General features: G+C 56.8%; 1 protein-coding gene across 1 annotated transcript in view; it reads left to right on the top strand.

Moving 5' to 3' along the window:
- The first annotated feature begins 815 nt into the window (after positions 1-815).
- LOC147736542 (aldehyde dehydrogenase family 3 member B1-like) overlaps positions 816-17,043 on the top strand; it is a 288,913-nt gene continuing 272,685 nt past the window's right edge. The window contains exon 1 of the mRNA XM_086953282.1: positions 816-1,008. The gene's annotated coding sequence lies outside the window, so the exon portion shown is untranslated. The remainder of the gene's footprint in view (positions 1,009-17,043) is intronic.

The following is a 17,043-nucleotide window of genomic DNA, read 5'->3' as shown; positions in this document are numbered from 1 at the left end:
GAGGACCCTCGTGTGAATGTGCGTCGATCCTTTCTGAGCCTAAAATGCTGATGAAAGAAGAGTGCGCGTTGAGGTGGTTGGAATCTGCTGCTTTTGCAAAAAAACATTTTGCACCTGGAACACTTGTGAGACCGTTTTTTTAGACCGGGGAGTACTGAATGTTTATGCTTACCGCTGTCAAAGAAGATGCAAATCTTTAAAGAGTTAGACATTTAAGGGGCTTGGCAGCCATCTTGGGCATGGCTGTGGTATTTATTCAAGCCACGCCCAAGCTCACCTCCATCCTGGGCATGTCTAAGGTATTTAAGCCACGCCCAGGCTCTCCCACCTCTCTTGTAATCCAGTTTCTGGAAAAGGCAAGAGCTTCTGGCGCGGGTTCCCGCATCGCATCTTCCGAAGCACCTGTCTCTCTGTGTGCAGCGCCCTGAAGCACCTGTCTGTGTGCAGCGCCCTGAAGCACCTGTCTCTGTGTGCAGCGCCTTGAAGCACCTGCCTCCCTGTGTGCAGCGCCCTGAAGCATCTGTCTCCCTGTTTGCAGCGCCCTGAAGCATATGTCTCTCTGTGTGCAGCGCCCTGACGACCCTGTCTCTCTGTGTGCATCGCCCTGAAGCACCTGTCTCTCTGTGTGCAGCTCCCTGAAGCACCTGTCTCTCTGTGTGCAGCGCTGAAGCACCTGTCTCTCTGTGTGCATCGCCCTGAAGCACCTGTCTCTCTGCGTGCAGCTCCCTGAAGCACCTGTCTCTCTGTGTGCAGCGCCCTGAAGCACCTGTCTGCTTGTGTGCAGCGCTCTGAAGCACCTGTCTCTCTGTGTGCAGCGCCCTGAAGACCCTGCCTCCTGTGTACAGCGCCCTGAAGCCCCTGTCTCCCTGTGTACAGCGCCCTGAAGCACCTGTCTCCCTGTGTACAGCGCCCTGCAGACTCCAGCAGTGAACAGCCGACTTCCCTGACCTGCAACAGGAGAATATTAAAAGCAAAGAATAAGATTTAGGAGCAAAATCAAGCCTGAAGGTAAGATGCGGCGCTAGAGTTAAATACTCACGTCACGTGTACCGTAGACTTTATTCTCCGACCCCGTCGGAAGCAGTGAAAGTAAAAACAAAAGGTTGCAGCGCAGAAAACAAGTTATGATAAAACAGTGTCTGGTTTTTAATCCGATGAATGTCTGCAGAACAAAAGGACTTTGCTAAAGTGTTATATTTATGTTTAACGTTAACTTATCAAAGCGAAAGACATTTATTGTGAAGTGAAGAAGTACCAGGGATCTGCAGAAAAGGACAATAGGCATTAGGCAAGAAAAGATTTATGACCGCATTAACGTTCCTTTTCAATAGGATGCGTTGACATTAACTGCAGCGCGCACTCTCGAAGCCTGGCTCGACGGGTTGAAGCAGTTCTTTTTAAAAGCACAGGCCCTTCCGTTGGTAAATGGAAACTGTAAATTAACAGGTCATTTGGAACATGCAGAGGCATTCAACTAGTGTATGAACTGTAATGCACCCACGAATGCGTACATTCTCCTTTCTAGTGAAATATAATATAGAATTTCAAGAGCCAGGAATAAAGATGGGAACAGACAGAGTCAGGTCTGAAGGAAAGATCCGGCAGAACCAGCAGAAAAGAGTGAGTTTACTGGGCAGTGACAGGCTCACGAGGGGGCGCTCAAGTCGTGTTTATTCCCCACTCATCCATACATCCTGGCGACGAGGCAGGCGAGAAGAGACTGAGGCCGAGGAGCTTGAGGGGGGTCTGACAGCCTGTGACGAGCCCACTCTACATCTCGGTATCTCTCATCACCCTACCCCTCTGCCCTACCTGACTGGTCTGCACCCAGGAGTAACAATTCACAGAGTGAGTTTGTCTGAGGGTGGTTTTGGGGATAGACCCCAGCTGAGGATATGTATCCCTCCTTCAGGAGAAGTACGAGGTTAGTGCCCTGGGTCTTGACACTATACAAAAGTAAAATACTGTTAACCTCACATTGTATCACAATTCAAGTTAAAAACAATTGTTTTTCATACAAATGTATCAAGGTAGTCAAAAGGCAAGTGCCAGTCATCTGGTGATTGCATTTATTCAAATCAATTACAGTTGCTGAAATGTAAATATATGTGTTTGTAAATGTAATTAAATAAAGTTTAAGCTATCAAACACAAACAAGATGAGGTAAAGTTTCCAGTTTAGTCTTTCATAACTAACATAGGCCAATAGTTGGGCCACCAACCAGACCTGAAATAAAAAATGCAAATCAACAAAGGTGTCAAACAAATTAATGTCCTGTGGACCTTGACAGAGTCTGACTTTAAGGAAGAGGATACGTTCTCTTATCTCTGAAGACATTTCTCCGTAGATAAAAGAACGGGGAAAGCCCCTTGTGCATCCGGCCCCTAGTTCAGAATTACGAAAATGAAATTACAATTAATTGTATAAAGCGCAATATACCAAGGGTATCTAAGCGCTACACCAGAAACAAGGCTTAACCCCAGCAGACCTAAAGGATTAGGATGAAAAATGCCAAGGCTTCAGGGAAGTATTAAACAGAGTAAAGGAGTCCAAATGGATAATATGGGTAGGCAGGGAATTCCAAAGCTTGGCCGCAGCACCGGAGACAGACCGGCCACCCTGCTGGCTTTTTGAAATCTAGGGCTACTAACTTTCCAAGCAGAGGAGGATCAGAGTGGACTGCCAGGGACATCCCAGCGAAACAGGGCCGAGACATATTCAGGCCCTTTATGACAGAGGGCTTGAAGGACTAAGCAGATACCCCTGTAGGAGACGCGCTTCCTAACAGGGAGCCCATGCAGCGCCTTGACACCCTCTCTACCGAGGCACGCCTAGGCATCCGCCTTTGAATCACTTTCAGCCTGCTCAATAATGAGGCCTCGAGATTCAAATCAAAGGCATTGCAGGAGTCAAGTCTAGACGCAACTATAGCAATGGCCACCACATGACGCAGTTCAACAGGAATAAAAGGAAAGACCTTAAGAAGAGTCTTACTAATATAGAAACGGTACTAGTGGTCCGATTGACCGGCTACTCAAAATTCAAAAGGGTATCAAACACCACCCCAAGGTATTTCAGGCGACTGAGCTGGAGTGGGTTAAGGGCCACATTCCTCCGGGCACCCGCTGCCGGACCAGATGGATTCTGGCCCCTTTATACTAGCACCTCAGTTTTCTCCATGTTCAGTTTGAGAACATTCCTTCCTCCAGATGTTTATTCTGGGCATGCAGTGAATACATTTGTTGGCCACTAGGGGCAGGTCTTGAGAGATAGATACTGGGGGCCCTATTCACAGAACTAACAAGGCAAAATCCTAAACTTACTACCATTTTGGTATTCACAGAGGGCACTTACTCATTTTGGTATTCACAGAAGGCACTTACTCATTTTGGTATTCACAGAAGGCACTTACTCATTTTGGTATTCACAGAAGTTAGGAGTCCTAACTTTAGGACTCCCAAATGCCTCCTGTGAATACCGAAAGTCTTAAAGTTAGGATTTTTCTCAGTTTAGAAATAGTAAAGTTAGGACTCCTAACTTCTGTGAATATCGAAATGAGTACGTTTAGGATTTTGTCTTAAGTTAGTTCTGTGAATAGGCCCTATAATTTGAGTGTCCTCCGCATAAGAAAGTGCTTGAAAGCTGCACAAACATATATCATTAATATCTGTAAAACCTTTACTGTTAAAGCAGTCTTCACAATCGGCCCACCACAAAAAGAATTTGGTTTGTTTTTTGACAATTGATGTAAAAATGAATGTATACATTATTGTTTTCCAGTGTACTTACACTGCAACGCTGGCAATGCCAAAGAGAAGGGTCGCACCAAGGACTGTTACCAGCTCTGTCACAATTAATATAAGACCCGAATAGACCGTTTGAAGTCCCATGTGCAGCAATATGAAGCCGCGGACAGGCCTGTAGGACGGTCCATTGGGGGAGTCTGGTTGCATTATAAAAAGCCACAACATGTTGAATTTAGTAAAAGTGCATAGGTTTCTATATTGGACCCATTGTATGTGATGTAAGCTGAGGAAATCGACATCCCTAGGACGGTGGGAAAGTTTGGTGGAACATAAAGGTGGTGGACACAGGAGAAGACGGCTGAAGACGGGGATTGTTGGAGAATATGCGGCGAAGGGGAGGCGGCGGGCGAGGTGCAGGCGAGGATGGTGAGGTGTGGAGGAAGGACAGTGGAGAGAGGAGAGGACGTGTCTGGAAGGCGGACACTGGAGAGAGAAGAAGGACTGGGATAGGACATGATGAGTGGACTAGTGCAGGACAACTGGAATGGAGAGAAGGAAAGTGGAGAGAGAGAGGAGAAAATAACTGAGAGTGGGAGAAGGGCGACTGTGGATAGACTGAGGGAATGAGAGAAGGGAGATGACAGTGGACAGTGGAGTTAGATGCTGAGAGGGTAGAGGCGGGCAATGGACAATGCTGAGGCAGACGTGTGGAGGGAAATGGTGCATATTAGGGAGGGCGGAGAGTGCAGAGGGCTGAGTGCGAAGGATTTGGTGGACAGGGAGAGGATGGTGAGAGCTGGAGGCTTTGGAGCAGCTCCTACTTAACGTTTGATTACATTTTTTTGTCTCTCTCTCTCTCTTTGAGGCCTCACTGTTCACCGGGCTTGTTTGTAATCAGGGCTGCATTAGTGCCTGTGTGGGGGTGGAAGGGGCATTGGTTTGCCACAAACACACTGGGTGGGCAGGATTTGGGCTGCAATCAACCCAGCAGCATTCGCCATGAGGTGGACCGTCTACCCTCGCCATGGCAGGAGTCAAGTAGTCCACCATGACAGTAGTTACTCCATCTGCTAAGAATCCCATCAGCCTTTAATACACCAAGTAAAATCTGTTACTGGGACGGCTCACTTGGTCTACCCAACCGCCATTCCATCGTGGTCAGCCTGAAATTGCACCTAAGTTCTGGCCAACAGTGAACAGGTATATGTGATTGGGGCTTTGCTTTATCCTGGAGTGTTTTGCCTCCAAACATTAAATATTCCTGTCTCTGATCCCCGGATATAATTTTAGTCGTTTTGGTGTGTTTCTTAGTAATGTTTCTTCTTTGTTTTCAAATTGTTCATGGGATTTTCATTGTGTGTGGTTTGACTTTTCGACAGTTTTGGAGTTGAAAAGAAATGTGTCTGTCTGCACTGTGCAATGGGGGAGGGTCGGGCGTTGGTTTACTTAACACAACATAAGGGTATTTCTGAAGCGCACGTTCACCGCAAAAGGTATCTTAGCGGTGAGTAAATGATGTTTATTGTTCCTCAACTCAATGGTACTCATTTTATTGACCTCAGAAGGGTGAAAGGCTGAGTCGACCCTCCGGGATTTAAAGCTGTGACCATGAGGGCAAACACAGACCCCTACAGTGATTCCAATTATTATTGAAAGTGTTTCTTTGACCTGACAAGAGATGTTTGGACATATTACTTGGGTAGGACTCAGACTCGCCCCAACTTGTAACCCGCTTTCTTACAGAGGACATGGGCGCATGGGGTGGACGGTACCCTGCACATCGGCCCCGGACAGGTTTTGCAGCCCTGCCCCCAGTGCATCCCTCCCACAGGAGCACTCATTGCCCTGCATCCCACCCACAGGAGCACTCATTGCCCTGCATCCCTCCCACAGCAGCACTCATTGCCCTGCATCCCTCCCACAGCAGCACTCATTGCCCTGCATCCCTCCCACAGCAGCACTCATTGCCCTGCATCCCTCCCACAGGAGCACTCATTGCCCTGCATCCCTCCCACAGCAGCACTCATTGCCCTGCATCCCTCCCACAGCAGCACTCATTGCCCTGCACCCAGTGCATCCCTCCCACAGCAGCACTCATTGCCCTGCATCCCTCCCACAGCAGCACTCATTGCCCTGCATCCCTCCCACAGGAGCACTCATTGCCCTGCATCCCTGCCACAGGAGCACTCATTGCCCTGCACACTGTGCATCCCTCCCACAGGAGCACTCATTGCACTGCGCCCAGTGCATCCCTCCCACAGGAGAGTTCATTCCCCTGCATCCCTCCCACAGGAGCGCTCATTGCCCTGCACCCAGTGCATCCCTCCCACAGGAGCACTCATTGCACTGCACCCAGTGCATCCTCCCACAGGAGCACTCATTGCCCTGCACCCTGTGCATCCCACCCACAGGAGCACTCAATGCCCTGCCCCCAGTGCATCCCTCCCACAGGAGCGCTCATTGCCTGCATCCCTCCCACAGGAGCACTCATTGCCCTGCATCCCACCCACAGGAGCACTCATTTCCCTGCATCCCTCCCACAGGAGCACTCATTGCCCTGCACCCAGGTCATCCCTCCCACAGGAGCACTCATTGCCATGCCCCCAGTGCATCCCTCCCACAGGAGCACTCCATGCCCTGCATCCCACCCACAGGAGCACTCATTTCCCTGCATCCCTCCCACAGGAGCACTCATTGCCCTGCACCCAGTGCATCCCTCCCACAGGAGCACTCATTGCCATGCCCCCAGTGCATCCCTCCCACAGGAGCGCTCATTGCCTGCATCCCTCCCACAGGAGCACTCATTGCCCTGCACCCAGTGCATCCCTCCCACAGGAGCACTCATTGCCATGCCCCCAGTGCATCCCTCCCACAGGAGCGCTCATTGCCTGCATCCCTCCCACAGGAGCACTCATTGCCCTGCATCCCACCCACAGGAGCACTCATTACCCTGCATCCCTCCCACAGGAGCACTCATTGCCCTGCACCCAGTGCATCCCTCCCACAGGAGCACTCCTTTCCCTGCACCCAGTGCATCCCTCCCACAGGAGCACTCATTGCCCTGCACCCAGTGCATCCCTCCCACAGGAGCACTCATTGCCCTGCACCCAGTGCATCCCTCCCACAGGAGCACTCATTGCCCTGCATCCCTCCCACAGCAGCACTCATTGCCCTGCACCCAGCGCATCCCTCCCACAGGAGCACTCATTGCCCTGCACCCAGTGCATCCCTCCCACAGGAGCACTCATTGCCCTGCACCCAGTGCATCCCTCCCACAGGAGCGCTCATTGCCCTGCACCCAGTGCATCCCTCCCACAGGAGCGCTCATTGCCCTGCACCGAGTGCATCCCTCCCACAGGAGCACTCATTGCCCTGCACCCAGTGCATCCCTCCCACAGGAGCGCTCATTGCCCTGCACCCAGTGCATCCCTCCCACAGGAGCACCTATTGCCCTGCACCCAGTGCATCCCTCCCACAGGAGCACTCATTGCCCTGCACCCAGTGCATCCCTCCCACAGGAGCACTCATTGTCCTGCCCCCAGTGCATCTTCCCACAGGAGCAACCATTGCCCTGCACCCAGTGCATCCCTCCCACAGGAGTACTCATTACCCTGCATCCCTCCCACAGGAGCACTCATTGCCCTGCATCCCTCCCACAGCAGCATTCATTGCCCTGCACCAAGTGCATCCCTCCCACAGGAGCACTCATTGCCCTGCCCCCAGTGCATCCCTCCCACAGGAGCACTCATTGCCCTACACCCAGTGCATCCTTCCCACAGGAGTACTCATTGCCCTGCATCCCTCCCACAGGAGGACTCATTGCCCTGCATCCCTCCCACAGCAGCATTCATTGCCCTGCACCAAGTGCATCCCTCCCACAGGAGCACTCATTGCCCTACACCCAGTGCATCCCTTCACAGGAGCACTCATTGCCCTGCATCCCTCCCACAGCAGCATTCATTGCCCTGCACCCAGTGCATCCCTCCCGCAGGAGCACTCATTGCCCTGCATCCCTCCCACAGGAGCACTCATTGCCCTGCCCCCAGTGCATCCCTCCCACAGGAGCACTCCTTGCCCTGCACCCAGTGCATCCTCCTACAGGAGCACTCATTGCCCTGCACCTAGTGCATCCCTCCCACAGGAGCACTTATTGCCTGCATCCCTCCCACAGGAGCGCTCATTGCCCTGAAGCCAGTGCATCCCTCCCACAGGAGCACTCATTGCCCTGCACACAGTGTATCCCTACCACAGGAGCACTCATTGCCTGCATCCCTCCCACAGGAGCACTCATTGCCCTGCACCTAGTGCATCCCTCCCACAGGAGCACTCATTGCCTGCATCCCTCCCATAGGAGCGCACATTGCCCTGCAGCCAGTGCATCCTCCCACAGGAGCACTCCTTGCCCTGCACCCTGTGCATCCCTCCCACAGGAGCACTCATTGCCCTACACCCAGTGCATCCCTTCACAGGAGCACTCATTGCCCTGCCCACAGTGCATCCCTCCCACAGGAGCGCTCATTGCCCTGCACCCAGTGCATCCTCCCACAGGAGCACTCATTGCACTGCACCCAGTGCATCCCTCCCACAGGAGCACTCATTGCGCTGCACCCAGTGCATCCCTCCCACAGGAGCACTCATTGCGCTGCACCCTGTGCATCCCTCCCACAGGAGCACTCATTACCATGCATCCCTCCCACAGGAGCACTCATTGCGCTGCACCCTGTGCATCCCTCCCACAGGAGGACTCATTGCCCTGCACCCAGTGCATCCCTCCCACAGGAGCACTCATTGCGCTGCACCCAGTGCATCCCTCCCACAGGAGCACTCATTGCGCTGCACCCTGTGCATCTCTCCCACAGGAGCACTCATTGCCCTGCACCCAGTCCATCCCTCCCACAGCAGCACTCATTGCCTTACACCCTATGCATCCTCCCACAGGAGCACTCATTGCGCTGCCCCCAGTGCATCCTTCCACAGGAGCACTCATTGCCCTGCACCCAGTGCATCCCTCTCACAGGAGCGCTCATTGCCCTGCACCCCACCCACAGCAGCACTCATTGCCCAGCACCTTGTGCATCCCTCCCACAGGAGCTCTCATTGCCCTGCATCCCTCCCACAGGAGCACTCATTGCCCTGCATCCCTCCCACAGCAGCACTCATTGCCCGGCACCTTGTGCATCCCTCCCACAGGAGCTCTCATTGCCCTGCATCCCTCCCACAGGAGCACTCATTGCCCCGCATCCCTCCCACAGGAGCACTCATTGCCCTGCACCCAGGTCATCCCTCCCACAGGAGCACTCATTGCCCTGCATCCCTCCCACAGCAGCACTCATTGCCCTGCACCCAGGTCATCCCTCCCACAGGAGCACTCATTGCCCTGCACCCAGTGCATCCCTCCCACAGGAGCACTCATTGCCTTGCGCCCAGTGCATCCCTCCCACAGGAGCACTCATTGCCCTGCACCCAGTGCATCCCTCCCACAGCAGCACTCATTGCCGTGCACTCAGTGCATTCCTCCCACAGGAGCACTCATTGCCCTGCACCCAGTGCATCCCTCCCACAGGAGCACTCATTGCCCTGCATCCCTCCCACAGGAGCACTCATTGCCCTCATTGCCCTGCATCCCTCCCACAGGAGCGCTCATTGCCCTGCACCCAGTGCATCCCTCCCACAGGAGCACTCATTGCCCTGCACCCAGTTCATCCCTCCCACAGGAGCACGCATTGCCCTTCACCCAGTGCATCCGTCCCACAGGAGCACTCATTGCCCTGCACCCAGTGCATCCCTCCCACAGGAGCACTCATTGCCCTGCCCCCAGTGCATCCCTCCCACAGGAGCACTCATTGCCCTGCACCCAGTGCATCCCTCCCACAGGAGCGCTCATTGCCCTGCACCCAGTGCATCCCTCCCACAGGAGCGCTCATTGCCCTGCACCCAGTGCATCCCTCCCTCAGGAGCACTCATTGCCCTGCATCCCTCCCACAGCAGCACTCATTGCCATGCACCCAGTGCATCCCTCCCACAGGAGCACTCCTTGCCCTGCGTCCCTCCCACAGCAGCACTCATTGCCCGGCACCCAGTGCATCCCTCCCACAGGAGCGCTCATTGCCCTGATCCCAGTGCATCCTCCCACAGGAGCACTCATTGCGCTGCACCCTGTGCATCCCTCCCTCAGGAGCACTCATTGGCCTGCACCCAGTGCATCCCTCCCACAGGAGCACTCATTGCGCTGCACCCTGTGCATCCCTCCCACAGGAGCACTCATTGCCCTGCACCCAGTCCATCCCTCCCACAGCAGCACTCATTGCCTTACACCCTATGCATCCTCCCACAGGAGCACTCATTGCGCTGCACCACCCAGTGCATCCTCCCACAGGAGCACTCATTGCCTTACACCCTATGCATCCTCCCACAGGAGCACTCATTGCGCTGCACCACCCAGTGCATCCTCCCACAGGAGCACTCATTGCGCTGCACCCAGTGCATCCCTCCCACAGGAGTTCTCATTGCCCTGCATCCCTCCCACAGGAGCTCTCATTGCCCTGCATCCCTCCCACAGGAGCACTCATTGCCCCGAATCCCTCCCACAGGAGCACTCATCGCCCTACATCCCTCCCACAGCAGCACTCATTGCCCTGCACCCAGTGCATCCTCCCACAGGAGCTCTCATTGCCCTTCACCCAGTGCATCCCTCCCACAGGAGCACTCATTGCCCTGCACCCAGTGCATCCCTCCCACAGGAGCTCTCATTGCCCTGCATCCCTCCCACAGGAGCACTCATTGCCCCGCATCCCTCCCACAGGAGCACTCATTGCCCTGCACTCAGTGCATCCCTCCCACAGGAGTACTCATTGCCCATCACCTATTGCATCCCTCCCACAGCAGCACTCATTGCCCTGCACCAAGTGCATCCCTCCCACAGGGGCACTCATTGCCCTGCCCCCAGTGCATCCCTCCCACAGGAGCACTCATTGCCCTGCACCCAGTTCATCCCTCCCACAGGAGCACTCATTGCCCTTCACCCAGTGCATCCCTCCCACAGGAGCACTCATTGCCCTGCACCCAGTGCATCCCTCCCACAGGAGCGCTCATTGCCCTGCCCCCAGTGCATCCCTCCCACAGGAGCGCTCATTGCCCTGCACCCAGTGCATCCCTCCCACAGGAGCACTCATTGCCCTGCACCCAGTGCATCCCTCCCACAGGAGCACTCATTGCCCTTCACCCAGTGCATCCCTCCCACAGGAGCACTCATTGCCCTGCACCCAGTGCATCCCTCCCACAGGAGCACTCATTGCCCTGCACCCAGTTCATCCCTCCCACAGGAGCACTCATTGCCCTTCACCCAGTGCATCCCTCCCACAGGAGCACTCATTGCCCTGCACCCAGTGCATCCTCCCACAGGAGCTCTCATTGCCCTTCAGCCAGTGCATCCCTCCCACAGGAGCACTCATTGCCCTGCACCCAGTGCATCCCTCCCACAGGAGCTCTCATTGCCCTGCATCCCTCCCACAGGAGCACTCATTGCCCCGCATCCCTCCCACAGGAGCACTCATTGCCCTGCACTCAGTGCATCCCTCCCACAGGAGTACTCATTGCCCTTCACCTATTGCATCCCTCCCACAGCAGCACTCATTGCCCTGCACCCAGTGCATCCCTCCCAAAGGAGCACTCATTGCCCTGCACTCAGTGCATCCCTCCCACAGGAGTACTCATTGCCCTTCACCTATTGCATCCCTTCCACAGGAGCGCTCATTGCCCTGCACCCAGTGCATCCCTCCCACAGCAGCACTCATTGCCCTGCACCCAGTGCATCCCTCCCACAGGAGCACTCATTGCCCTGCACCCAGTTCATCCCTCCCACAGGAGCACTCATTGCCCTTCACCCAGTGCATCCCTCCCACAGGAGCACTCATTGCCCTGCACCCAGTGCATCCCTCCCACAGGAGCACTCATTGCCCTGCCCCCAGTGCATCCCTCCCACAGGAGCGCTCATTGCCCTGCACCCAGTGCATCCCTCCCACAGGAGCACTCATTGCCCTGCACCCAGTGCATCCCTCCCACAGGAGCACTCATTGCCCTGCACCCAGTGCATCCCTCCCACAGGAGCACTCATTGCCCTGCACCCAGTTCATCCCTCCCACAGGAGCACTCATTGCCCTTCACCCAGTGCATCCCTCCCACAGGAGCACTCATTGCCCTGCACCCAGTTCATCCCTCCCACAGGAGCACTCATTGCCCTTCACCCAGTGCATCCCTCCCACAGGAGCACTCATTGCCCTGCACCCAGTGCATCCCTCCCACAGGAGCACTCATTGCCCTGCCCCCAGTGCATCCCTCCCACAGGAGCGCTCATTGCCCTGCACCCAGTACATCCCTCCCACAGGAGCACTCATTGCCCTGCACCCAGTGCATCCCTCCCACAGGAGCACTCATTGCCCTGCACCCAGTGCATCCCTCCCACAGGAGCACTCATTGCCCTTCACCCAGTGCATCCCTCCCACAGGAGCACTCATTGCCCTGCACCCAGTGCATCCCTCCCACAGGAGCACTCATTGCCCTTCACCCAGTGCATCCCTCCCACAGGAGCACTCATTGCCCTGCACCCAGTTCATCCCTCCCACAGGAGCACTCATTGCCCTTCACCCAGTGCATCCCTCCCACAGGAGCACTCATTGCCCTGCACCCAGTGCATCCCTCCCACAGGAGCACTCATTGCCCTGCCCCCAGTGCATCCCTCCCACAGGAGCGCTCATTGCCCTGCACCCAGTGCATCCCTCCCACAGGAGCACTCATTGCCCTGCATCCCTCCCACAGCAGCACTCATTGCCCTGCATCCAGTGCATCCCTCCCACAGCAGCACTCATTGCCCTTCACCCAGTGCATCCCTCCCACAGGAGCACTCATTGCCCTGCATCCTTCCCACAGCAGCACTCATTGCCCTGCACCCAGTGCATCCTCCCACAGGAGCTCTCATTGCCCGGCACCCAGTGCATCCCTCCCACAGCAGCACTCATTGCCCTTCACCCAGTGCATCCTCCCACAGGAGCTCTCATTGCCCGGCACCCTGTGCATCCCTCCCACAGCAGCACTCATTGCCCTGCATCCAGTGCATCCCTCCCACAGCAGCACTCATTGCCCTGCACCCAGTGCATCCTCCCACAGGAGCTCTCATTGCCCGGCACCCTGTGCATCCCTCCCACAGCAGCACTCATTGCCCTGCATCCAGTGCATCCCTCCCACAGCAGCACTCATTGCCCTTCACCCAGTGCATCCCTCCCTCAGGAGCACTCATTGCCCTGCACCCAGTGCATCCCTCCCACAGGAGCACTCATTGCCCTGCCCCCAGTGCATCCCTCCCACAGGAGCACTCATTGCCCTGCACCCAGTGCATCCCTCTCACAGGAGCGCTCATTGCCCTGCATCCCTCCCACAGGAGCACTCATTGCCCCGCAACCCTCCCACAGCAGCACTCATTGCGTTGCACCCAGTGCATCCCTCCCACAGGAGCACTCATTGCCCTGCACCCAGTGCATCCCTCCCACAGCAGCACTCATTGCCCTGCACCCAGTGCATCCCTCCCACAGGAGCACTCATTGCCCTGCACCCAGTGCATCCCTCCCACAGCAGCACTCATTGCCCTGCACCCAGTGCATCCCTCCCACAGGAGCACTCATTGCCCTGCACCCAGTGCATCCCTCCCACAGGAGCACTCATTGCCCTGCATCCCTCCCACAGCAGCACTCATTGCCCTGCACCCGGTGCTTCCCTACCACAGGAGCACTCATGGGCATGCACCCAGTGCATCCCTCCCACAGGAGCACTCATTGCCCTGCATCCCTCCCACAGCAGCACTCATTGCCCTTCACCCAGTGCATCCCTCCCACAGCAGCACTCATTACCCCCAGGTCCCTCCTGACCCCGTCCCATTCCTTAAAATAGGGAGATAACCATCTCCACGACAGAAAAAAGAAAAGGAGCATGCTGGGATACCCTACCTGCTCCCTCCCACTGGGAGTACATAAGCAGTACCAACCCAGCATGCAGCCTGTTTTTTTTTCTGTCTCCGACAGAATGGATTGTTCGTGTATGCTGTGATTTCCTTGCCTGGATTCTTCTTCCGGACGGCGCCCGCTCCTGCTGGGCTGGGGTGGTGTGCTGGTCCTTATCTGCTTCCCCTGCCCGACTGCCTGGCTTCGCGGGCAGGGGTGCTGCTTCCTGGTGGTCTGCCTCCCGGCCTGCCTGGCTTGCTGGGTCGCGGGGCTTCTTCCGGATTGCCGTCCCTTTGCGGCTGGTGCGCCGTCATCCTGCTGTTCTTCCGGGTCGCCTGGGCGCATCTCCCCGAGCTTGGCCGGGTGGGAGACGCGCTGCTCCTGTGGCTTGCTGGAACTTTGGCGCTGGTTGGTTCCTGGGGCCGGAGGTGTGTGGGGGCCTCGTTTCCTGGTGCTGAGGCCCCCGCTGCGGGTGAGTCCCGCTTTGCGGGTTTGTCTCCTTTCTTGTGCCCGTGTCTGTTTCACCGGCAGCCTTCGCTCACGTTTGCAGGTGTTATCGGTGCCTCAGTGAGTTTGATGGTTCTGGCACTGGCCACCTGAATCCGGGGATTGTCCAGTCGGTTCCTGTCTGTGATGCGGCCATTCTCCGATTTCGGGCTCTGGGGAGACCGGGGTTCTCTTCCCCGTCAGGGTGCCCCCTTTCCCTTTTCAGGCTGGACGCTGACTGTTTTTTTGTGCTGGGGTCTGTGTTTGTGGCTGCTGGGGTGCCTCCTGGTGGTCTGGACTGCGCCCACCCGGTGGTTGCCATGTTGTTGTGTCTTCATGGTTTGCTCAGGGGTGGCACTGGAACGTTGGTGGCTGGCGGACTTGGGTGCTTTGGTGTTCCCTGCTGTTCTGGATCGTGAGTTCTCGTTGGGTTACGCCGCGTGCGCTGGCACCATGTCTCTGTTCCTGGTGTGTCCTCTCTTGGGGCTGCTGTTTGTCTTCCCCGGATTTGCAGGTGGTGTGGTCTGCTCTGCTTGGCGCTGATGTCCGGGAGAGTGCCTGCGCAGTTTCTTGGAGGGCGATGAGCTGTTGGGGCGCTCCTCCTGCCCTCCTGGTGAGTACCGCATAGCGGTCCCTCTTTGTGGGTTTTTTGTTGCCCGCATTTTCCCGCTGTCTTTCTTTTGCAGGTTTCCTCCTGGCCTGGTCCTTGGCTACCTGCCTGTGGCCTCTGTGGATCTTGCTGTGGCCTCGGCAGGACGGGCTTCTCTGCCCGGCGCTGGGTTCTGGTGGGCGCCTGGACAGTCTGTTGGGGCTATAGGGGGGGGGGGTGCTGTTGTGGCCCTCTTCCTGTCCTCCTGGTGAGTGCCGCGTAGCGGTTCCTGTTTCCTGCCTTTTTTCCTGTGTCCTGTGTTTCCTGCTGTCTTTCCTTTGCAGGTTCCTCCTGGGCCTGGCCTGGGCTCCCTCCCTGCGGCCGGTGTGGTTTGTGCTGTGGCCTCTTCAGGGGGGGGGGGACTTCTCTGCCCTGCGCTGTGTTCTGGTGGGCGCCAGGGCTCCCTTTTGGGGGAAGGGGGGGTGTTTTGGGGCCCTCTTCCTGCCTTCCTGGTGTGTTCCGTGTGTGGTACGCCCCTGTTTCCTTCCTGTTCCCTGACCTTCTTTGCGGTGTAGCGGTTGGGCTGGGTATGGGCGGGTTGGCCTTGATGGGCTTGGTTCCGTCTCTTGGCCTGTTGTCCATGGCTGTTGCTGGTGGGAGTCGTCCTTTGGGCGTCTCTCTGCCGGTCCTGTTGGGTGGATGCTGTTTTCCTCAGTTTCCGCCTTGGTTTGCCTTCCCCGTGCCTCCTCGGCTGGTTGGGTTCTGTTGGTCGAGGCTGTGGGCTGGGGGTGCGTTATTCCTGCCTCCTTGCTCTCCTTTCTCCTCCTCTGGAGTTTCGGCTTTGGAGTGGCCCTGGGTTTGGATGGGCCTCCTCCTTTTGGCTCTCTCGGGGGTTCTCCGGCCCTTCTTTCTTGCCGGGGGGGGGGGGGGGGGGTGTCCGCCTGTTGCTTGGCCTCCCCTGCTCTGCTGTTGTTCTGCCCCTGGTGTGGTGCGCTTGTGCCCTTGGTACTTGGGGGTTGGGAGGTTCTTCCTTCCTGCTTGCGCCCTGGCCCTCTGTCTTCCTGGGTTGCCTCTGTTTTCGCCTGTTTGCCGTTGGCGTGCCTCTTTGGTTGGCTTGCCCTTGCGGCGTGGCTTGTGTTTTTTTCTTCCTGTTCCCCTGGCCTGCGTGCTGTTTTGGGGTTTCGGGTTCGCCCTTGTCGGGCTCTGGTTTCTGGCCTTCTCCTGCTGCTGCGGTTCCCTCTGCTTTCTGGTTCCAGGGTTCTTGCTGCTTTGCTTTGCCGTTTCTGTCTGGCCTGCTGGGGCTTGTCCCTTGGTGTTGGTCGTTTGCCGCTTGTCCTCTGCGGCTGTGTTGCCTTGTGGCTTTGACTTCTGGTCCTCCTGGCCGTCCCTGGTGGGGGGTCTTCCTGCGGGGCCGGGGCTTGCTTTCTGGGGCCTGCTGCCCTTTGGTTCCTGGCGTTCCTGTGGGTTCGGTCCTGGTGCGTGCCTGTCGGGTTCCTGCGGTTTTCCGCTGCGGGTTGCTTCTTGCTCCCTCTGGGTTCCCTTGCTTGGGCTCTGCTCCGGGCTTCTGGCTTTCGGCTGGTTCGTGTGCCCTCCCCTGGTTTCCTTGTCGGGGAGCTGTTGGGCCCTTCCTCTGTCCTGGGGGCGCCTTGTCCTTGTTCGGCTGTTGGCTCCGGTCCAGCCGGGTTGGGCTCTTGTTGGGTCCTGTTGTTGGGGGTTTTTCTTCTCCCCTTCTGCTTGATGGGGTTTGGTTTCCTGTTTTGGTTTCCTTCTCCCCTCTTGTCTCTCCGGCTGGTTTGTGCTTTGGGGCTTTGCTTGGCTGGCCGCTCTTGCCTCCGGTGGTGGCTGGGTCGTGGCTCTGCCTTGGGTGGACGCTTGTTCTTCGTCTGCCTGGCTCCTGTGCCCCGTTCTGTTTACCGGTTCTGCCTGGCCTGTGACCTTTCCCTGCTGGTGGGTTTTTGGGTGTTGGTCTCCCCGGGTGTGTGGCCTTTCTGCTGCCTTCTGGTGGTCCCTCCCCCCCCCCTCGGGTTTCAGGGGGGAGTGGGGGGGGTTGTCGGGCCCTTCCTCGGTGCTGGTGGGCCTTGGCCTTTTTTGCCGGTGTTGGCTTTGCCTGCTGTCCTGTTTCCCTCTGGTGGGGGCTGGGATTTGTTGGTCGTCCTTGGCTTTTGCTTTGGGTGGCCTCTTGTTCTGGGGTTGTTCGGCTCTTGTGCCCTGGCTTTTGGCCGTGCCTTGTCCC

The sequence above is a fragment of the Lissotriton vulgaris genome, chromosome 1_2 (assembly GCF_964263255.1).
Source record: "Lissotriton vulgaris chromosome 1_2, aLisVul1.2, whole genome shotgun sequence".
Lineage (NCBI taxonomy): Eukaryota > Metazoa > Chordata > Amphibia > Caudata > Salamandridae > Lissotriton > Lissotriton vulgaris.
This window is presented reverse-complemented; position numbering and strand designations above follow the sequence as displayed.